We start from the raw sequence: 24,479 nt of genomic DNA on the forward strand, positions 1-24,479 counted from the left end.
TGGCGGGAATGAGGAGTCTACAAGCGACACTTTACTCTGCTGCGTGGTAGATTTAGCCTTTGCGAGTTAAAAAAAAAAAAGGGGTTTCTGGGCTATGCGCTGCTTTGATAGGACTGCTTCTGATAGTTGATGGTACACATGGCTCCAGACCCAGAGCTGGAGATAAACTGTACCACCGCCATGTTGGGAAGCTGAGGTAGGCGGAGCCAACAGCCACAACAGCATTTCAGTCTTACAAAGATGGATATTACACAGAGAATCTGGTTTATATTGTCTTTGGGATTTTTAACTGCAACAGAAAGCCAGAGGCTGTGGATTTGTTCCAGATTAAGATACATCAGGTTTGATCAGCCAAGACCACCTGAAAGGTCTCCAATGACACCATGGCCCAAATGATCTGACATCCAGAATGGTTTCAAGGCAACTGGCTCAGAGGTTCACCCTAATGGACTACTCCATAATCCTAAAATTTTCTTTATGTCCATAAGATACAGCACCCCCTCCAACAGGAAGTAGTAAAAAAAAGTACGCCCAATTGCCCAAAATTATCTTGCTGGCTTTGGAGATGGAATTGGCTCACTCCTTCTCTAAACCCAGACATATTGTTAAAAAAAAAGGTTAAGAGCTTCTTGTGTCCCAAATCAGAAGAGCCCTCTGGTGTGGGACAGAGAAAAACCACTATGTTATTTAAAATAGGTTGATTATAAATGCAATCTCTTTCTAAAGATAAAAAGGGGATATGATATAGATATAATAGGAAGAAAGGGTAGATTAATGAACTTACTTCTAAAAGAGCAACAACTTGTTTAAAATGTTTTACATTGGTATAGATTTTAGTCTATTGATACAAACTTAAAGTAAATTTTGTTATACTATGTATATATTTCTACTCGTGTTTAAGATAATTATGTTTGTATAGCTCATTTTAAATTGTAATGGATAATTAAAAATAGATTAATAATTAGTCATCTATGATAATCATACTCATAGCCATGTTAGTTAAGTCTTCTAAATATACATAGAGGTATCTCAGATAGATGGGCAATCTTCAAATACTTCAAAGACCTACAGAATATGGCATGTAAAGTACTTTTAAAATTTAGACTTTCTGGACAGTGAGACATGTCTGCTCCTGGCAGCACCAATTTACTTCAGAGAGGAAGATGAGCATTGAAGACACTTCATGTGGAATTTATCTTCACCTTGGCAAAAATAGCCATTTGGGCAAGAAACTGGTCTTGCCTGGACTGCTTGATCAAGTGGACAGGCAGGACCCATAGAAAGGTGACCACTGAACTTTGCTTGACAAAATGGTCCTTCAGGTTCCTGCTTCGCAGAGGAAACTGCCAGACATTCTACAGGACACTGAGAATAGTGACCGAGAGATCTAGCTAGCCCTGTGGGCTGAAGACAAATGCCCCAACTTTACAAAGGAACATTAGGTGACTGTCCAGGCTGCTAGCTGTCTCTGTCTACTCTTGCAAGACTCCTGAATAATGCTTACATCCTTCTCCCAGTTCTCAGGTAATATTATATCCTTCTGAGGTCTTTGATGTGGTTGAAGACTAGATAGTTATAATTTCCTCAGTTATGATAAAAGATAAGTTAGATATAAAACCTTAGACTCACAAATATAAGATAGATAGGATATCTTCTTTAATATTGTAACTGTAATTCTTGCTTGATAATTGTTTTGTTATATATAATTGTACTATGTAAAAGTTAAAACCTTCCTTAAAAAAAAAAAAAAAAGGGGAAGTGCTGTGGATATCGCTCTGTGTAAATAAAGTTCTGATTGGCCAGTGGCCAGGCAGGAAGTATAGGCGGGACAAGAGAGTAGAGAATGCTGGGAAGTAGAAGACTGGAGGGAGACACTGCCAGCCGCTGCCATGAGAAGCAACATGTAAAGACACTGGTAAGCCACAAGCCATGTGGCAAAGTATAGACTAACAGAAATGGGTTAATTTAAGATAGAAGAAGTAGATAACAAGAAGCCTGCCACAGCCATACAGTTTCTAAACAATGTAAGTTTCTGTGTGCTTTCTTGGTTGGGTCTGAGCGACTGTGGGACTGGCGGGTAAGAGAGATTTGTCCTGACTGGGCCTGGCAGAAAAACTCTAACTACAAATGTGTTCACTCATCAAAGGCTCTGTTTTGTAAAAATATGCTAATTTGAAAAGTTTAAGGGGATATGCAGCTAAAGGGGTTCTCGGCCTAAGGAACTATTTCATTAGGTCAGACACAAAGGTAGTTGAACTGTGGTCCAAGGGGACCAGGCTTCATCCCAGGTGAATGTAAAACCTGGCAGTGTGATCCACATGGCACTGGTTTTTCAGGAATGAAAGCTGCAAGATTAAGGGAGTTAAAGAAGTTGCATCATGGTTCCAGAGAGCTGCTGAGGTCAGGCAATATATGGCAAAGTTAAAGTATCTGCAAAGAGGATCCTGCCTGAAGCTTTGGAGGCAAAGCCTAAGCTGTAATGAATACTCAGAATGCTGCAGACCCAGAACCATTCGATAGGTCATCTGCTGAGAAAAGCTGAAGGCAAGGAGCAGAGATGGCCTAATAGAGGAACTGTGTGCTACAGGTAACAGAACTCAGGGATAGAGTTACCCAAGCCCTTTGGAGCCCAGACATAGTAAGAAATGATCAGACCAAAGCAAGACATACCAAGCATATGTTTAGCATCTGGGCCTTGGAGAATTTGTCTGAGCTTTTCATTTTTTTTTTTCTTTTTTTTTTTTGTGTGTGTGCTACACACATGCAGGTGCTTACACTCTGGAGCATGTACATGAAGACCGGAGGATATTTTGGGTGTCATCCTCTATTGCTTTCCATCTTATTTTTTTAAACAGAATCTTTCATTAAACATGAAGTTCTTTTTCAGCTAAGCTGAGTAAGCAGCAAGCTCCCAGGATCTGCTTGTCTCTACACTGCAATGAGGGGGTTAGAGGTTCATGCAACTATGCCCAGCTTTTAAGTGGGTGCTGGGGATTAAAACTCAGGTCTTTTTGCTTACATAACTATCACTCAACTTTGGACATCTAGACGGTGTTGGATTAAAATTAAAGACTAGGGGGGACTTCTGAAGTTGGACTGAATACACTTTGCCTTGTGAGATGGAGATCAGAGGTGGAAGATTATAGCTTAAAAGTATTGTGCTTGAATGTCAAGTTGACAAAAAGTAGATCTGAGATTATTAATCTTGATTGTTAGATTTGACAGGTTTTTAGAATCACCATGGAAAGAAACTATGGCCATGACTATGAGGGAGTTCCTAGGTTAGGTTAATTGATAAAGGAAAACCCACCCTAAATATGGGCAGCACCAATCAACAGGCCAAGGGTCCTGGCCAAAGGAGAAGGAAAGCTGACAAATATCATTCATCTCTGCTTTCTACCTGCTGATTCAATGTGATCAGTAACTTCACACTCCTGCCACAGGCATGCTTTCCTCACCATGATGGACTGGACCCTCAAACATAGTTTTTCTCAGCAATTATAATTCTTTACTGTCTGTATTAGTTATTTTTCTTGTTGCTGTGATAGAATGTCTGACCAAAGCAACTTAGGGAAGGAAGAGATTGTTTTGGTTCTCAGGAACTAATACAGACAGTAAAGAATTATAACTGCTGAGAAAAACTATAAGTCTTGCGATTATAATAATAAGAAATAAATGGGGGTAAGGGAGGTGACTTGGAAAGAGAGAATGTCAATGCCTGTGGATTTCTGTATATGTATTATACTTAACATCGAAAACAACAAACTTTTAAAGATGTATTTTTAGAACCCAATAAACAAAACAACATCCTAAAAGCTGCTGAGAGAACACAGGCCTTAGAACAGAACAAATGTAACTCAGTGAAGATCTGACCTGAATCAGCACCATCCACCTAAAACGAGAACAGACTAGCCTGAATGGATTACTTTGGAGTACAGGACCCTCACAACAAAAACTTTACTGATCATGTTCTTAATTTGCTTTGCAAAATGTAACTGGTTGATAAAATCAGCCCTTCAATGTATCTATTACATCACCCAGTATCTTTCATATAACAATATGAAAAATCCCTCTTAGAATGTAGGGCCAGAATCATTTTCTCTTCAACATGTGTAATTTATCAGAAAATATGTGAACCTTAGGAAAATGACTACCTTGATATAGTAGCTCTATAATGTATGCATATTTTAAAGTATGTTATATAAGATAAACACACTTTGTCAGTTAAAATAAAATTTTAAAAAAGTAAACTAAGAAATTCATTAAGTTTCATTTGTAGTGGGGAAATTGATCTCTACATAGCTTTTTTTAGGTAATTTACCTTCTTTTTTCTCTCCCCCCTAAAGATTTATTTATTTCATATACAGTGTTCTGTCTGCATGTATGCCTGCTTGCCAGAAGAGGGCACCAGATTTCATAATAGATGGTTGTGAACCACCATGTGTTTGCTGGGAATTGAACTCAGGACCTCTGGAAGAACAGCAGTGCTCTTAACCTCTGAGCCATCTCTCTGGCCTTAGTAACTTACCTTCTTAACTACACTTGAGTGTTACAACCATTACTAACTCCAGTCCCAACAGGATCAGATGCCCTCTTCTGACTTCAGCAGGTACCAGACATACACATGGTGTACATACAAGCAAACCACTCATACACATAAAAAATAAATATATCCTTAAAAATTTATTTCATTGAGAAAATACATTCTCAAAATCGTTTAACATACTAGTTTGACAAAAAAAAAAAAACCCTTCATGCATGCTTTTAAGTCTAAAATTACTTCAAAACAAATAGCTAAAAATGTTTAAGAATTATTCACACAACTTTTTCACTATTTCAAAATGAACAGTTTAAAAAATAAAGTCCTCACAATAATCATGGTTGACCATAGATAATGAGTATCATATTCCATTTCATATATTTGGAAGAAATTTACTGGAATTCTTTTTTAAAGTATTTATTTTAATTATTTATTGGTGTGTGTGTGTGTGTGTGTGTGTGTGTGTGTGTGTGTATGTTTAAGTACTAAAACCCTAGCAAACTTCAGCTCATCACAGCAAGACAATTCAAAACTTTACCTACTTATGTTCAAATGGCTACAAAAACACTTTTAATTGTCTTGCATTTGAAAAATTTTTTGAATATTCTATTCATTACAAACTTTTTCATATCACTAAGTCATTATGGCGAAAATTATCTCAAAAGGTGTTAGGCCTTTACGTCATCTCCAAAACGTAAAATTATAAGTATTTTCTGGGCTTTCTACAAAGATGCACTTTTATTGTTCTTTCCTTTTTGTCCCTTCTGCTGTCATTTTCTGTTTCAGAGATGATAATAAACTATGATTTTTATATTCAAAACAAGATAATTAAAACATTATGAGAAATTCTTTAGTATGAATCACATAAACCCTATCTGAATGGGAAATTCTATTTTTATATTAAGTAAAAAGAATCATATACTAAGGAACAATATAAGCTTTAATAAGAATGGGAGGTGCACAGAGAGATGGCTCCTGTGGTTAAGAGAAACCGCAGTTCCCAGAACCCACCCGGCAGCTTACTGTCCATAACTACAGTTCCAGTGGATCCAGAACCTTCTTGTGGCTTCTGCCAGCACTAGACACACACACAGTTCACTTACATACATGCAGCCAAAATCCTCACAAACATAAAATAAAAATAAATAAATAAATCTTTAAAAAATAATAGAACACATATGATAATTAATCTTGGCTGCCAACTTAATTGAATGTGGGATCAACTAAGATGCACCCTTCTGTGTGGGTCTATAAAGTTATTTCCTGGAAGACTGAGTGGGGAAGATCCTCCCTTCAGGGTAAGGAACATCTTCCCATAGCAGCTCTTATGTAAAGAGATCCAGGTGAAAAATAACACTGTGGTTTCCTGCCTGCCTTTACTCCCTACTGGTGAGAATATCTACCCTATTGCTATCATCCTTTGCTGACATCAGAAGCCAGCTTCTTTAATCTAACATAGACTGAATACCAGTGGCTCTCCAGGTCTTCTGGTCTTCAGTGCCATCTAGTCTCACAGACTGAGAAGCCACCCAAATCAGAATCTCTAGCATACAGCCAGCCATTGTTGAACTAACTAGTTTCTATTGTGTATGCCAATCTTTTAACATTTAAACTCCATTTCTAATATATATTTATACTATCTGTTCTGCTCTTCTAGAGACTCCTACGTGATACAATACAGAAAGAATAGTTAGGCTTCAATATGAAGCCAAAAATGCTAGGCTGAGTTGAGAATAACACCTTATTTTCTGCTTTATATAAAAAACACATTTTAATTAATCCTTAATTAAAATGAACATTTATCATAAAGCTAACTTTTATGTTTGTATTTACAAGAAACAATGCATAGAAAGTTATTTTGATGGTATACTCATTCCAAACACGAAACTATAGTGATATTTTATTTGTATTGAAATGTGATGTTAATAAAGTTGTCTTGGGGTCAGAGCAAGCCAGAGCAGAAGCTGGGTGGTGGTAGCACATGCCTTTAATCCCAGCACTTGGGAGGCAGAGCTAGGCAGATCTCTGTGTGTTCAAGGACACAGCCTGCATGTCGACACATGCCTTTAATCTCAATACCAACCATAGAAGACCTGGAGGTCTGTACAGACAGGCAGTGACGAGGAGGTCATGTGGCTGGGTTTACAACCAGAGTAAAAAAGCATTCCTAAATAGTTATGATACTAAGAACAAGAGTCACAAATACTGTTACAAGTCCTTCCGTCACTAATCATCCTTGTGTTCTCTACCTAGTTACCTTCAAACTCTTAATTCTACATAAATATAATCAAGATTGTGTCAAGTCTTAGGAATAGAGCTCAGTGGTCACTGCTTACCTAGCATGGGCAAGGCTCTGGGTTCCATTCCCAGCCACTAAAACAAAAAGCAATAAATCAATCAATCAATCTAGAGCTGGTAAAATGGCTTACCAGATAAAGGCACTTGCTGCTAAGCTTGACAAGCCAAGCTCAAACTCTGGGACCCACACAGCAGAACTCCCACAGGTAGTCCTCTGACTTCCATACAGGGAGCCCTGTACATATGTATCCCTAATAAAATTTCTGGTCTAAATTTTTCAGCTTTCACAAAGCAAAATAGTTGGCAAATCTACACTCCTATTCCTCTAGACCATGTCCCTCCAGCACATATCTTTGAATAAGAGAATTCAAAAGTATCATTAGATACATTCCTAGCACTTCTGTAAATCACACTGTATTTTCACATGTATCCTTGATTCTCACAACTCATAACAATATATGGAACTTAATAAGCCTTATTTTCTGTAAGTGGAGTCTAAAAAAATGAGACACTCAAATGTCTTGTTTGCCATTACCCAACAAATGGCACCATCAAAACTGCAGCAGATCTACCCATTCCTATATGTCTTGCACCATCAACAGGAACTATCAGTGTAGCATGAATCTTAAAAGTTCTTGCCCGTCAGTGGTGGTGCACGCCTTTAATCCCAGCACTCGGGAGGCAGAGGCAGGCAGAACTCTGTGAGTTCGAGGCCAGCCTGGTCTATAGAGTGAGATCCAGGAAAGGCACAAAGCTACACAGAGAAACCCTGTCTCCAAGAACCAAAAAAAAAAAAAAAAAAGTTCTTATTAATAAAAACAAACCTGGAGCCAGGTATTGGGGTGAGTGCTGGAAGATCAGAGAAGCAGAACAAGCCACAACTACCTCACCTCACCAGTTCCTCAGCTGATCCTGTTTCCTCAGACTGGAAGCCTCTGAGTCCTCATCCAAAATGAATCTCAGCTGAACTGTTATTCAAAAGCCTAAAAGCTTAACCAGGCCCTAGTTCCTAGTCCTCATGTCTTATACACCTTTCAGCTTTCTGGGATTAAAGGCTCACTTACTGGGATTAAAGGCGTGAGTAACCATGCTTGGCTGTTTCCAGTGTGACCTTGAACTCACAGAGATCCAGACAGATTTCTGCCTCTGGAATGCTAGGATTAAAGGTGTGAGTACCACCATTTTCTAGCCTCTGTATCTAGTTCTTTGACCCCAGATAAGTTTATTAGGGTGCACAATATTTTGGGGAACACAATACCACCACATATCAGTACTAAACAGTAATTGGAAATAATGTCTATAATCAACATTCATCAAAGGTGACTAAGAAAGGAGCAAACAGGAACAGTAGTTCCTTTTTATACAGTGAAAATAAACATTAGGTTAAACTAGTGGTTTGCAAACACTGTTCTTATGATTCTCATATGTTTTTCAATTACTGAGGACCCCAAAGAGCTGTTGTTTATGGGGGGGTGATATCCATTAATATTCCCATGAGAAATTAAGTTTGCATTCCATTAGCTGTCAGGGTAATGATGTCATATCATCTGACTTCTGGAAAACTCCATTGTAATGGACTAAATGGGAAAAGCAAATTACTATAAGTACAGTTTTGACTTGGTAGGGCATCTTCATAAAGATCTAGGAGAGCCAAAAGAGTACCTCAACTACATTTTGAAAAGAGTTAACTCGTGTGTGTGTGTGTGTGTGTGTGTGTGTGTGTTACCATTTGCGTTAGGTATTGTATACCTAACATGATTGTGGAAGCCAAAGGTCAATGTTAGTTGTCTTCCTCTATCACATTCCACCTTATCTTTTTTTTTTTTTTTAAATCTTTTCATTTTATTTTATGTGTATGGGTATTTTGTCTGCATGTATGTCTATGCATCATGTGCATGCCTTGTGCCTGCAGAGGCCAGAAGAGGGCATTACATCCCCTGGAACTAGAGTTACAATTGGTTGCAAGCTGCCATGTGGGTGCAGAAAATCAAACTCAGGTCCTCTGAAAAAAACCGCAAGTGATCTTAACTGCTGAGCCATCATCTCTCCAGCCCCTCCACCTTATCTTTTGAAACAGAGTCTCTCACTTGATCTGGAACTCGATTCAGCATTACCCAATGAGCTCTAAGGATCTGCTGTGGGATGTTCTGTATGTCCAATGTGTTGCTCTGGTGGTTAATAAATAAAACACTGATTGGTCAGTAGCCAGGCAGGAAGTATAGGCGGGATAAGCAGAGAAGAGAATTCTGTGAAGTGGAAGGCTGAGGCAGAGAGACACTGCCAGCTGCTGTCATGACAAGCAAGGTACTGGTAAGCCACAAACCATGTGGCAAAGCATAGATTAACAGAAATGGGTTAATTTAAGATAGAAGAAGTAGATAGCGAGAAGCCTGAGCCATTAGGCCAAACAAGTTTAAATAATATAAGTGTCTGTGTGTTTACCTGGTTGGGTCTGAGCGGCTATGGGACTGGCGGGTAAGAGAGATTTGTCCTGACTGTGGGCCAGGCAGAAAAACTCTAACTACAAAGAAAAAACTCTAGCTACAAATGGCACCCAACAGCTTGAGTTTCCACCTTAAACCTGAGAATATTTAATAAGCAACTCAAAATGGAGCTAAAAACAGCTTGCTAGTTGTCTCTCTCAAGTTGGCGGGTTCCTGGCGTGTGTGTTTGACCAACAGTATGGCAGATATGAGGGGTCTGCAAGTAGCACATTACAGTGCGTGGTGGACTTAGCCTTTGCTAGTACAAAAAAAAAAAAAAGAGGTTTCTGGGCTACACACTGCTTTGATAAAAACATAGAACCACTGTTGCTAAGAGTTAATGGCTCCCAGAGCTGGTGATAAAAGTACTACCACCATGTTGGGAAGCTGAGGTGGGCAGAGCCACCAGCCACAGCAGACATTTTGGTCTTACAAATGCTGAAGTTTAAAGCAATAGTTACACAATAAGACAGATTCAGATAAAACAAGACTTTAAATGCTTTACAATGTGTGTAAAATGTATGTAAGCTTAAAAGAGGAAAAAAGGGAATATATACAGTTATATAAAAAATAGTTCTTAAAAATAGAGTCTTTAAAGAGACAATAAAGGTAATATAAAAATAAGCCATGTAAAGATGGATATCACACAGAGAATCTGGATTGTGTTGTCTTTGGGATCTTTAACTACAGAGAGACATTAAATTTGAAAGACAGCGGAGTTAAACCAATATGTATATTTTAAAGATAAATTAACTTCAAAATTTAGATCTATGGATATGTTGCGTTAAAAAGGAGGCTCTGCTTTTGTTTCCACAAAAAACAAGAGGCTATAGATTTGTACCAGATTAAGATACATCAGGTTTGACCAACCAAGACCCCCTGAAAGGTCTCCATTGACACCATGGCCCAGACGATACAACATCCAGAACAGTTTCAAGGCAACTGGCTCAGATGATACACCCTCATGGACTACTCTATAATCCTAAAATTTTCTGTGTCTCCATGAGATACAGTGCCCCCCTCCAAGAGAAAGTAGTAAAAAAAGCTACACCCAAATTCCCAAATATACCAAGCTGGCTTTGGAGATAAAACTGGCTCACTCCTTCTCTAAACCCAAATATATTGCTTAAAAAAAAAAAAAAAAAAAAAGGTTGAGAGATTCTTTTGTCCCATATCAAAAGAGCCCTCTGATGTGGGACAGAGAAAAACCAATATTTTTATTTAAATCAGGTTGATTAAAAATACAATCTCTTTCTAAAAAATAAGGAGATAGTTTAGATATAATAAGATAAAAGGGTAAATTAATTAACCTGCTTTTAAAGAACAACTTGTTTAAAATGTTTTTTTTACATTGGTATAGATTTTAGTTTATTGATACAAGTTTAAACTTAATTTTGTTATACTGTATGTATATTTCTATTCTTGTTTAAGGTATTAAGTTTGTACAGCTCATTTAAAATTGTAATGGATAATTAAAAATAGTTTAATAATTAGTCATCTATAATAATCATACTTGTAGCCATGTTAGTTAAGTTTTCTAGGTATACACAGATATGTTTCAGATAGAAAGATAGTCCTCAAATACTTCAAAGACCTGCAAAATATGGCATTTAAAATGTTTTAAAAATTTAGACTTTATAGACAATGAGACATGTCTGCTCCTGGCAGTACTGACTTATTTCAGAGAGGAGGATGGGCATCGAAGACACTCCATATGGAGTTTATCTTCTTGACAAAAATAGCCATTTGGACAAGGAACTATTCTTGCCTGGACTGCTTGATCAACTGGACATGCAGGACCCATAGAAAGGTGACCACTGAACTTTGCTTAGCAAAATATCCCTTCAGGTTCCTGCTTTGCAGAGGAAACTGCCAGACATTCTACAGGACACTGAAAAAAGTGACTGAGAGACTCTAGGCCTGTGGGCTAAAGATAGATGCCCCAACTTTACAAAAAAAACATTAGGTGACTGTCTAGGCTGCCAGCTGTCTCTGTGTACCATACAAGACTCCCAAAAGTTGCTTACATCCTTCTCCCATTTCTCAGGTATTTTCCTTAGTTATGATAAGAAATAAGTTAGATATAAAACTTTAAAATCACAAATATAAGATAGATTTCTTCTTTAATTTTGCCCAATACAAATAGACTAGTTATTATAAATAGACTAGATATTGTAACTGTAATTCTTGCTTAATAATTGTTTTGTTATCTGTAATTTTACTATGTAAAAGTTAAAAACCTTCCTTTTTGAAAAACAGAAAAAGAGAAGTGCTGTGGGATGTTCTGTACGTCAAATGTATTGCTCTGATTGGTTAATAAATAAAACACTGATTGGCCAGTAGCCAGGCAGGAAGTATAGGTAGGACAAGCAGAGAAGAGAATTCTGGGAAGTGGAAGGCTGAGGCAGAGAGACACTACCAGCCACCACCATGAGAAGATGTTAAGATACCAGTAAGCCACGAGCCACGTAGCAACTTATAGACTAATAGAAATGGGTTAATTTAAGATAGAAGAACTAGATAACAAGAATTCATGGCCACACAATTTGTAAACAATGTAAGTCTCTGTGTATTTACTTTATACATGGGCTATGGGACTGTGGGGCTTGGCGGGAGCTGGAGAGAAACTCTCCAGCTACAAGGATCCACCTTTTCTCTGTCCTGTCCACACAGTCTATGACCAAGAGCTGGGATTACAGGTACTTGATACCATACATACTAAGCTTTTACATGGGTGCTGGGGATCCCAACTGAAGTCCTCATGCTTGCACTAGAGAGGTACTTTACTAATTACAACGTTTCTCACTACTAGATTAAAAAAAAAAAAAAAAAAAGAACTTCTAAAAAGTACTGTTTTGATTTATTCCCTTTATCACAAATTATTTCTGGACTGCACAGTATCCTTGGCAAGGCAGTATTTAAATTTTATTGAATAAACTAAACTCTTGTGGAATGGAGAGAGAAAACAACCTAAGGGAAAATTATCACCTCCCAACTGTGGAAAAGACAGGGACAATAAAGTATGAGTATGAAAGTTTAGTCTAGGCACATCAGACAGAAAACAAGCTACACTCCAGATAGGAAGGCAGAGAGATATGAACAGAGCAATGAGGAGAAGATTATACCCTAAGGTTATAACTGTCCAGTAGTCTTCTTCTCCTCCTCCTCCTCCTCCTCCTCCTCCTCCTCCTCTTCTCCTTCCTTCTCCCTCCTCCTCCTCCTCCTCCTCCTCCTCCTCCTCCTCCTCCTCCTCCTCCTCCTCCTCCTCCTCTTCTTCTCCTTCCTCCTCCTCCTCCTCCTTTTTTAAATAGAAAAAGTTTCTCTGTGTATCTCTGGCTGATCTCTGGCTGTCCTGGAACTCACTCTATAGAGCAGACTGACCTTGAACTCAGATCTACCTGTCTCTACCTCCAAAGTCTTGGGACTAAAGGTACTACACTACCACTGTCCAGCCAAGCGCCCAGCCTTTTAACTGTTCTCTCTCAAGTAAAAGCAAAATATTTTCTGAAGTATAACTGGTTTTAATATTGCATGTATCTCCATGTCTGTTTATAATAATCACTCATTCAAGCTGGAACTAATTAAACAATACTTGTAAGATTAACAACCTCCTGTCTGCACTTTGAGAAATCTACCTGAAGTCTATTCTAAGAGAAGATGCAAACTACAAAACAGAGAAGCAATTGCTAAATCATATATTCATGTAGTTCATTCTCTCAACTTTAAAAACTAGATTTTCATTTTATTTGGTCTCAAAAACAATAAGCAGCATGATTTGTCCTAGAATAAACTAAACCAAGAAATCAATACTAATTATAGAAACAGAACACAAATTCCTTATCTGCTTGCTAATCCTACTATTTTAGGGCCAGAGGCTGAGTTACTTTTAAGAGAACCCTTAAGAGCACAGATCAGCAGTGAAGGGTAAGGTTTTCAGCTCTCACTCTGACCTCGTGGCTTTTAACTCTGCAATTGTTCTGTGTTTCTTATTTAACAAGACGGTTACATCTACATGAAACTGATACCTACTTAAAAGTACTATTCCAAGCATAATATGGATAACAGAAGAACACTGATAAACCATTTTCCCTACTTTTCCCTTTTAACTCAATTCTGTACTCTAAAAATTCCAATCTAATTTGTAATAAGTGACAGTCACAAAAATGAACTATAAAAACATTTACAGTGAAAAGTTTGGGACACAGTGGCCCCTGTCCATCATTATAAACCCCAGTTCCCTCAGTCTTCCCTGAATAAGTCTACTGGTTTCTTCTACATTCTTTCAGAGATTCAGCAAGCAGTTCCTTATTAAAATACAGAGGGTTACAAATACTCCACAAATTTTAAGTACTTTTCTTTGTATCATTTATTTCAATTCAACATGGCCTGTATTAATGCCTACCTATTCTTTCTCAATGCCTAACACAGCCTTTGATTCCTTAGCAAGGCTTTTAAGTGAGGAGCAGCTTAGGCACAGCAGGACTGTGAACAAAGGCAGAGTCAATGGTCACAACAGACACATAATCAACCCTTAAGCTCTTCCAGGAACATTCTGGCAGAAGAACTAATTTTTTTCTAAATACCTAGCCTTGTACTATGGTATTTGTTTTATTGTACACTATGGTTCCTTTTATGATATACACAGCATATTTGGCCTCCTTTTTTCAATTAAAGACTCCTGTTAAGACTTTCTGACAGAATGAAGCATAATCCTTAGTTACCACAGGACTTGAGAAAATGAGTTAGTATATAATCAGTATAATCAGATTTAATCTATTTGCAAAGACTCAAGTGTATTAGGTACAAAATATAACCCTAGTACTCAAGTACTCATTTGTATTATGAGTTAGAAATAAAATTTAAAAGTGGCAAGTAGTCAGTGGTATAATCAAGTATCACAAGAATGTAGCCCAAGGACAGTGTACTGTATTTAGAATCATGAGCAGACATTAAGGAGGATGCTTTTGAGAGTACCAAAACAGGCTGGTTTCAAAAAGCATGAAGCAATATGGGCCAAGAAGGCAGATGACAGGCAAGTAAGAAGCTGTCCTTTTAAGACATCTAGGCTGAAAGTGGCAGGCTATGGTCCAAATCCAGGCAACTGTCTTTTTTATTTGGGCTATCAATAGATTTTACATTTTTAAGTGGTTAAAAAATAGGCACAGTACTTCAATACATGTCAGACCCATCCATTATACATTGCCTGTGACTAATACATAGCAGAGTTGGGGAGATAAGGCAGGCACTAGGGGAAATCACAGTACCCATAACATTTACTACCTAGCTTTTTATAGAAAATCTTGTCAAACCCTCTCTTAAGAAGGCCTGTATAAGGGTTAGGGATTTAGCTCAATGGTAGAGGCCTTGCCTAGCAAGCACAAGGCCCTGGGTTCGGTCCTTAGCTCCGGGGGGAAAAAAGAAAGCCTGCATAGCTGACACACTGAGTGAGGGGCTGAACAGAAGACAGTGAAAAAGAAGCAGGATAAAAAGGCCTGTGACAATTAGATTTGCATTTTAAAGGTTATTCTGGCTGTCATATTAGGAACTAAAAGTGTCAGGAGTGATAAAGCTAGTGCAGTAAATAACTTCGGCAGGAAATGAATACAGCTTGGACTCTGGTGGTGAAACAACGAGGCTAGGGAAAGACTACTTCCAAATGCACAGGGTTCAAAGTCTGGTTTAATCACTTCAGTGAGCATGTTTAACTGTGGGCAATATATTGTATACCCCAAAAAAGCTTACCTGAGGATCAGAGGACAGAGCCAGCCACTAGATTATACATAGAGGTCAGGCAGTGGTGGCACACACCTTTAATCCTATCACTTGGAGGCAGAGATCCATCTGGATCTCTGTGAGTTCAAGGCCACACTGGACAGTGGTGATACATGCCTTTAATCCTTTTTTGTTTTTTTGTTTGTTTGTTTGTTTTTGTTTTGTGGAGCTGAGGACCGAACCCAGGGCTCTACCACTGAGCTAAATCCCCAACCCTGAGCACAGATTTTTCTTAAGCTCCAACAATTATTATCACAGTCTGGTTCAATGAATTATCACTGACTTCCAAGACTCTCAGAATTGAGTTGAAATCCTAACTCTGAAGTTATTAAAAATTTCACGTTTAGAGTAATTTACTCAGCTGTTTGTTTATTCAGATATTTAAAGCAGTGTTCAGATATTTTAAGTAATTTACTTTTTAAAAAGACTATAACTTAGATGTACTGTTCTCAGAGTTTATTACAAATTAAGATCATCTAAATTTTTCTCTTTATTCATCTCAAAATAATCTGAACTAAATTTGGTTTATACTGCTTATCATATCATTATCAGTAAACAAAAGGAAACCATTTTACTACAAATATTTAACTTAATTCATCCGATGTCAAAAGTCTGCTACTATGGTCTACTTAAAAAACAAAAAGTTGGACATTAAGAATTAATAATCTTGGCCAGTCAGTGGTAGTTCATGCCTTTACTCCAAACACTTGTGAAGCAGAAGCAGGCAGATCTCTGTGAGTTCAAGGACAGCCAGAGCTGTTACACAGAGAAACCTTGCCTTGAAAAACAAAAAAAGAATTAATAATCTTAAACCAGTTATGGTACACACTTTTAATCCCAGTACTTGGGAGGTAGAAGCTGGTGGATCTCTGAGTTCAAGGTCAGCTGCCTGATCTACCAAGTACCAGGACAGCCAAAGCTACACACAGAAACCATGCTTCGAAAAAATCAACAACAACAACAACAACAACAAATCTTTCAAAATACTGAAGTGCTAACTTTTACAGAAAAAGCATATATTCAATAATAGTGAGAACAAAAGATTTTCAGTGCATTCTAAAAATAATTTTCATACAACCATATGAGAATACCTTAGTCTAGCAAATTACAGAGAACAGAAAGACCTGACCGAGTTACTTATATTACCAAATGACTGAGGTAGTAAGACTGTATATAGTCAGCAACTATAACCATCCTTCATACTGAGTGTTATTGTACCTAATAAGTATGAAAAACTATTGTGGGAAATAATTGTCCAAACAGCCAATTCACGATGCCAATAAAGCAACTTCAATCTAGGACAGAGTCAGGAATTGGCTAACTGGGATTAGCCATAAAGGTCTTGGAGAACTTTGCAGGGTGACTAGAGAGGACAGGAGGAGTTGGGAAAATTTCTGGGGTTGGAGGTTCCAGATAAGATGGAGAGAGGGTAAACCAGAGTGGGTCAGCCAATATCTCTGCTTTCCTTGGATTTTTTGGGTCTTCAGCTCAATTTCTGACTCCCAAGGTTTTATTATACTAGAACAAATTAGGTAATCATTTCATCAGGCAGCTACAATGGCTCAATGGGTAAAACACTTGCTAGGCAAGGCTAAGGACATAAGTTTGGGACCCTAGCACTTACGTGAAGCTGGACGCAGTGGCATCTGTCTATAATCCCAGTGTTCCTATGGTGAGATGAGAGGTGCAGACAAGAGAATCACTGGGAGCTTATAGGCCTTGGCAAACAAAGAGTGTATCTCAAAACCAAGTGGAAGGTGACAATAGTCTGGATGTTGTCCTCTGACCTCCTTGTACCCACCATGGCACACACGCATGCACGCAGACACACACACATGCACATGCACGCATGCATGGGGGAGGGGGAGGGGGAGGCAGTGTCACACAGAGAGACAGACAGACTTTAAGAAACACATTTGTGAATCAAACAAAACACTGCATATAACACAAACACCACATGCATGATTTGCTAGATAGTCTGCCTGCAACACTTGTCTAAGAACAAGAATACAAGTTCATTTTCAAGATGTAGACTCCTGGTCCTTAATAATACAATCCCCCACCCCCACCTCTCTCTCACCTCTCCTCTCTATCTTTCTTTTTCAGCCATCAAACAGAAATGATGAGCTCATTACTGCTACCTAAGACCTTGGTTTGCCTGTTTTTTGAGACAGGGTCTCATGTAGCCTAGGCTTACTATATTAGCCAAGGATGATTTTCCTCCATTTCTCAAGTGCTAGGAATACAGACATGTGCCATGGAGTTACTACTGCTACAAAAAACTTTCCAGCAAAAAATTTGCAGTCACACATGGTAGGTTGTAGAGGTAGCTATAGAGTTTACTCTAGGAGCTACATCATTCCTGTCACAATTGCCTGTTTAACTGGTACATATCTGAGCAATGACCCAAGTAAACACATTAAGTACTTGTGGTGCTTTGAATGAGAATGGCCTCCATGGGCTCATCTTTTGAATACTTTGGTTTCCAGTTGGTAGAACTGTTTGGGAAAGATTAGGAGGTGTGACCTTGTTGGAGTATGTGCTCTGAGTCTTGTGACTGTGTCATGAGATGTGAGGTCTCAGCTACTGCTTCAGTGCTATTCATGCCATGCTCCCTGCCATGATGGTCACGGACTCTAATAAGCCTTTGGATATGGTGTCTTATCGTAGCAATAGGAAAGTAACTAAGACAGTACTTAATGCAAAACAATAAAGCTTCCTCAATTATTTTTACGACAGTAACCACATCATTTTTAAATATATAACAACAAGAACTAATTATGCTGGGGAGATAGAAGTTTCTAGTTCTTTTACTAAGGAAATCAGAGCCCAGCTATTTCCATATCCCACTCACCATATAATCAGCTTCATTCTCCCTATAATACATGAAGAATTCATGATGCCCAATGTACTGACTACAGAATAAAGAGAAATGTGTTCTAAAACATTCTGCTGATTTCACAAAAGTTGGCAATTACAAACTAGACTAATGAAAATAAATCTTATTGTTACTCTCTATCAGCTAAGGAAAAAATAACCTACAATTAATCAATATTGACTTTTCTAAGAATGTAAAATTAAAAGCCAAGGCTTTTTGAATGTTAGAGAAGGTTACAAAAACATTTGTGCTTAGTTTTTCATTGTGTGTGGAAAGGAGGGGCCTGTATCTAATATGTGGCTAGGATAGACTTCAAAGTCCTTGTACTAGATTGATATCTACACAGCAGTGTTCATGTATATCGCAAGAGGGGGCACACATCTCTGTAGAGACTATACAAAGGTATTTGTTTATAAACCAGCAGTCAACAATAATCTTTAACCATTCAGGGGGAAAAAGCAAGTTAGGACTGGAGAGATTGTTCAGTCAGTAGAGTGCTCTTGCGAGCATGGGAAAATGAGTTCCATTTCCTAAAACCCACATATTAAAGAGCGGCCAGGGTAGATTCTAAGGCTAAGAGACAGATGACCTCTGTGGCTAGCTGGCCAGACAGTCTAGCCAAATCTGCAAGCTCCAAGTTCAGTAAGAGAGCGTATCTCAGAAAATAAGGTATTGCCGGGAGGCGCTTAGGAGGCAGAGGCAGGCAGATCTCTGTGAGTTCGAGGCCAGCCTGGTCTACAGAGGGAGATCCAGGTCAGGCTCCAAAACTACACAGAAACCCTGCCAAACACCAAACTCTGGACTGTACATGCACAGGTATATGAATGTACGTGTGTGTGCGTGTGCATACAACTAAAAAAGGGAGGAGTTAAATAAACACCATATATTCTAGTTAAGAAACCCACAGAAATACAGAGAATGATCAAGAATGAAGAGTAAGCTCTCTTGCTTTTTGTGGCCATCATTGGATCCACAGCCGCCAAAATGAAGTTTAATTCCTTTGTGACTTCTGACCAAAGCAAGAATCACAAATGTCACCTTCTTACATTCAGGGGAAGATCATGGCTTCCCCTCTTGCCAAAGAGCTAAGACAGAGTATAATGTCTGATCTATGTCCATTAGAAAGGATGATGGAGTTAGGTTGTTCAAGGATGCTACAAAGGCCAGCAGACTGGCAAAGTGGTCCAAGTTGGCATACAGGAAGAAATATGTCATCTATATTGAATAAGTACAGCAAGAAAAGGCATTTAATGGTATAACTGTCCATGTGGGCATCCACTTCAGCAAGGTGGTTATCACCAGGCTAAAGCTGAACAAAGACTGCAAAAAGATCCTGGAGAGAAAAGCCAAGTCTCAATAAGTACAAGAAGAAACAATTGAGAAGATGCAGGAGTAGAGGAATCTCATGCACAACTTTCATTAAAGACTGCCTAAGTTAAAAAAATAAATAAAAGAGTGAAGAATAAATGAGCTGCATCCATACATACTATTGGGAAGGATATCCATGTTATTTATAAATGCATCTGCAGGGTCACATTAATATTACACTTTATTATTAAAAAGATGGAAGGAGCAAAAAAGAAAGAGAAAGAATTGAGAGGCATCTACTTTGTACAAAATGACTGGGTGTCTGTGTGTTTGATCATTTAGGTATACTCCAAAATAATATTGGGGATAGCAGGAATAGATTTTTAACTTACAAATATTTTTAATTACTCAACACTATTTGAGTATCTGTAAAAGTCTGACAAAATACTGTCAAAAAATTCAGCATTTACCTATTGAGATGGGTGGAAGGAAGTTGATGGTGTCATTATTTGTGTTGAAGGGTAGAAACTTGGATTTGATGTTGAAGGGTAGAAACTTGGATTTGATGCCTCAGCAAGCTATAGGGAAATTTACCAAGAGGGAAAAGAGAAAGAAAGGGAGGAAAGAGGGAAAGGGAGAGAGAGAACACTGAGTTATATAGAAGTTTGCTTAGAAAAGTCTGAGCCACACAATTGCTCTGTATGCTGTGAATGTGCTGCTCTGATTTGGTTGATAAATAAAATGCTGATTGGCCAGTACCCAGGCAGTAAGTATAGTATAGGTGGGACAAGCAGAGAGGAGAATTCTGGGAACACGAAGGCTGAGTCAGGAGATGCTGCCATGAGAAGCGAGTTGTAAAAGTACTGGCCATGTGGCAACTTAGAGATTAATAGAAATGGGTTAATTTAAGAAATAAGAACTAGATAGCAAGAAGCTTGCCATGGCCATACAGTTTATAAGTAATATAAGTCTCTGTGTGTTTACTTGGGTCTGAGTGGCTAGAGAAAACTCCAACTACATACAATCTTGTGTACATTCTAAGATGTTAAGCTAGACTATGAAGTATCTTCTATGTGCTATTTTATTAGTTTAACTTATGGCAACAAAACTGTCTCCTGTCAGTGTTTACTTTTCAGTCCAAAGTCTAAGAACCCTACATATGCTTCAATGGAACAAACTAATTTTATGAAATTAAGTGAAAATTTGTTTTTGTATTTTTCTGCAGAAATTATCCACAGTCCCCATTAGCTTTCCATTAAACAAAACCCCAAAGACCCTTAAAAAGGCTAAGAAGCATTTTTGAGAAAAAAAATGTTAGTTTAGTCTTTGTTTTTTGAGGGTAAAGATCAGGGACTGGTAAAGCTCTCCTGAAGAAGGTCAGGCAGTGACTAGTTCAGGATTTTCAGGCGCAGATAGTTTCCTCATCTTTTAAAATTTAAGCAGGCGCGTGCGCGCGCGCTGGTGCGCGCGCGTGCGCGCGCACACACACACACACACACACACACACACAAATTGGAACTTTCAGGCCTAGAAGAATCTAGCAGGCACAGCCCTCTGAACTTAGTGTAATGATTGTTTTATTGCCACAGAAATATAGTGTGGGACTTTGGGATTCCTGATTTTTTGTTTTTTTTTTTTGTTTTTCCTATTTATTTATTTAGGATTCTGAGAAAGTTACTGATCGCTTCTAAACCCGAGTTTCTGCATCTGTAAAAAGAAGATGCCTTCCTCTCTCACTTGGGAGAGAAATAGCAAGTGTCTGGACTGCCTGCAGTGCCTGGCAGACAGATTAAGAAACATATTTTACTGCCCAGCTCATCTAATGAACTGTTAGTAATACTTATATATCAATATTAAATGTTTGATAAGGCCACTCCTCAAACATGACATGCTTTATTTCAGGAATAAACTGTGGCTCTCTGGGATACAAATACATATTATTGATTAAAGCCTAACTTCCTCCTCATACACTTTTATCCTCAGATTACTAAAGCAGACTTATCAATACATTCCCATAAGAACAGAATCTTGAAGAAATCCAACGTGCCAGAAATAAAACTATCATTAAGTCAGAGAACTTTACTCTTTGTAGCTTACATAATAGAACTCTCTGATCCATGAAGGCAACAGCCTACAACTCCAGTGAATAGATGAAACTGAATAGTACTGAACCCTATATATAAAGTTTTTCCCTAGACATACTATACTATATAGAAAATAACTAATCATCTGATTGCTTAAGCAAAGATATTGATCTCTCTTCTTCCTGTTCCTCACAAACTGAAGGTCTTCAATATATCCAAATGCCGCCGCTATTATGAACCTTGATTATTTGTTTGCGCTAGAAAAACAAACAGCATAAGAACATGAATACCTTATAAATATTTTTATCATCTCAATATCCAACAAGAACTAGGTATATGCAGTATGTTTTGCACTTACTGAAAAATAAATACTTTTTTAAATGACTTCATGATTCATCTCTGAGAAAATGATCTTGAAATTCCATTTACAAAAGACATGAAAACGTATTTCCTCTGAGTCATAATACAAGAAAAAAAGTACAGCAGATGAAAATTGGCTATTATATTACATCATTACTTCAGGATAGCTTCAGTAACACACTATGCCCTTGTTTCTATTATCATGAAGTATCAAAGCTTAGTTACATTTCCTAGTAATATTAGTAAGTAAAGCTAATGATTATCACAACTACTGAGGAATTTTAGTAGCCACCTTAAAGGGAAAATAACCTTTTAAAGTTATCTTTATACATAGAGAAAAGTATTGAAAGAGTAAGTACAATATACTTTCTAAACAGCTCTGTCAGTTTCCTGTGAATTTACCTTGGAAGTTTTGAAGAGAGCATGGATTACTTAAAGTCATCTTTATTTCAGATAATTAGGGGGAAATTTTAATGTAATTGACATTAAGAATAAATGCTTTTCTTCTTCATCTCATTAGACCAAAAGGTAAATTATGTATAAACTACATCATAATGTAGGAGGTTTTACAGACCAAGCCTAATTTAGTTCTTAGAAATCAATGGTGTCTACATTAAAACAATGATTTTATAGCCCTGTCCCTCAACCTTAGCAGGGATAATATAGTGGTCTTCATTTGCTTTCTAGTCACTGAGGATATGTGAAAATTTTCTACAAATATATTTCAGGATGTTTACAGGAATAAAGAGATAGGACAAAATAATCTGTTACAACAAAAATAGTCATGTTCAAAAGATATTCTATACCTATAAATGATTCCCCATGTGTTCCATATTCAATAAACTCAAATGTAATGCCAATTAAGTATCTGTTTCCTCTTTTGTAGCTGAGAATTGTTGAATTACCGACCAAATCCACTCAAGCAAAACGTTTTCCAAATTCAAATAAAAGGCAGACACTACTATTTACTATTACTACTCAACAAATCAAGTGGAAAATTTTCAAGGTTTTTAATTGTGGCATAATGACTTTTTAAAATTCAACATTATAGACTCTTTAACAAAAGTAAAATTGCTCAATGGCAGTTCTTTCAAAAATGTAGTTTAAAAAGGGCAAAACAATCACCCTCCATTAAGTCTCACTAGCAACCATTGCAGAAAGGGTCCAAACCAGCTCAGTCTGGGCAGGTAAGTAGGGACTATGAAGTATAGGACAACGCTTACATACAAGTTTCACCCCAAAGTTACTACTACAGTTCCTTTTGCTTCTGTTGTTATGAGGAATGCAGATAAGGAAATCAGAAGCCAGAAACTGACTTCATGAAAAATCTCCCATCTTTTAGCATTAGGAAATCAGTACAGGTGCCTGTAAACTGAAAGCCCTTCCTGTGAGCAACTGGTGCCAGCTACAGGCCAAGAACATGCTAAGACAGTGGTTCTCAACCTGTTGGTCAAGACCCCTTTAAGGGGAATCAAATAACCTTTTCACAGGGGTTGCCTAAAACCATTGGAAAACACAGGTGCTTACATTACCATTTATAACAGTACCAAAATTACAGTTATGAAGTAGCAATGAAAATAGTTTTATGGTTGGGGGGGGGTCACCACAACATGAAGAACTGTACTGAAGGGTTTTAGCATTAGGAAGACTGAGTACTACTACTCTAAAAGCAAGTGCATTATTAAGAATCTCAAATATGTGACTCCCAAACCCTAGACATCCCTGCTCTGCCACCCCAGGACTATAACTCAGATTATAAGACAGACTCTCTATGTACCAGAGAACAGTGATAAGATGAATTTGGAAGTTGAAAGTTTCAAAAGTATTTCTACTTTATGCACTATTTTAAAGTACACATTTTAAGAAAAAAAGATTAAAACAATGAGGGGGCTGAATTAAGAAACGACTCTTAACTTCAATACCATAGAGAATATATTTTCAGCATATTACAATTCATTTTTAAAAATCTAGTGTTTTATAAACTGACTGCATTAGTTGGGCAAAATTTTAGCATCCATCATCTGAGTTTTTAGGAAGCTTGACTATTTCTACATCAAACACTGGGAACTGGCAGTTGTAAAAGTCTACTTCATTTCAGCAACATGAAAAAGGAAAACAAAAGTTTAGAAAAAACAATGTTTACCAACAAGATGCTTGTTATATAATGACTAAAGCAGCAAAGAACCCATACTCAAAATACTTCTCTTCACTATTTTAGCTCTTACTAAGAAGATTAGATGTTCAAACGGATAAACACAATCTTGGGGGATTAAAAAAGAAATGCTGTGCAGAGCAACACCCAAAGATTTAGCCTTACAATATAAATTTAAAAGATCCTCTCAAAATTTCCAGTTTAAGTCAGGTAGGAAATTTCATAGCTACATTTTACTCAGAGATCTAGGTTAATTTAGAAAAATATCTAACCTACTGTTATGATATCATACTTTAGAAAAAAATCATTTAAGAACAAGAAAAGGCGGGGGGGGGGGGGGGTGGTGGCAGATAATGTGGAACTCTTGAGGTTGAAGCTCAGTATCAGAATGCTTTCCTAGCACGCTCTAGGTTCCAGGTTCCATCCCTAGCACCACGAGTGGTGGTGACAACAGTTATCAAAATCCAAACTTTGTGTGCCCAAAGAAGACAACCTTTCCCATTTGCTAAATCTGCTTTGAGAGCCATTACATTTTTTTTACATTACTAATGATCAAGATAATTAAATGGGGTCATTCTGATGCACTTATGGGACTTAGTTCTGG

General features: G+C 37.7%; 1 protein-coding gene and 1 pseudogene across 1 annotated transcript in view; one reads left to right on the forward strand and one right to left on the reverse strand.

The window, feature by feature from the left end:
• Positions 1–24,479, reverse strand: part of Pdzd8 (PDZ domain containing 8) — a 67,244-nt gene that overhangs the window by 39,831 nt on the left and 2,934 nt on the right. The gene's annotated exons all lie outside the window — the stretch shown is intronic.
• Positions 18,956–19,367, forward strand: LOC118573735 (annotated as a pseudogene).

Source organism: Onychomys torridus, chromosome 1 (genome assembly GCF_903995425.1).
Source record: "Onychomys torridus chromosome 1, mOncTor1.1, whole genome shotgun sequence".
Classification (NCBI taxonomy): Eukaryota; Metazoa; Chordata; class Mammalia; order Rodentia; family Cricetidae; genus Onychomys; species Onychomys torridus.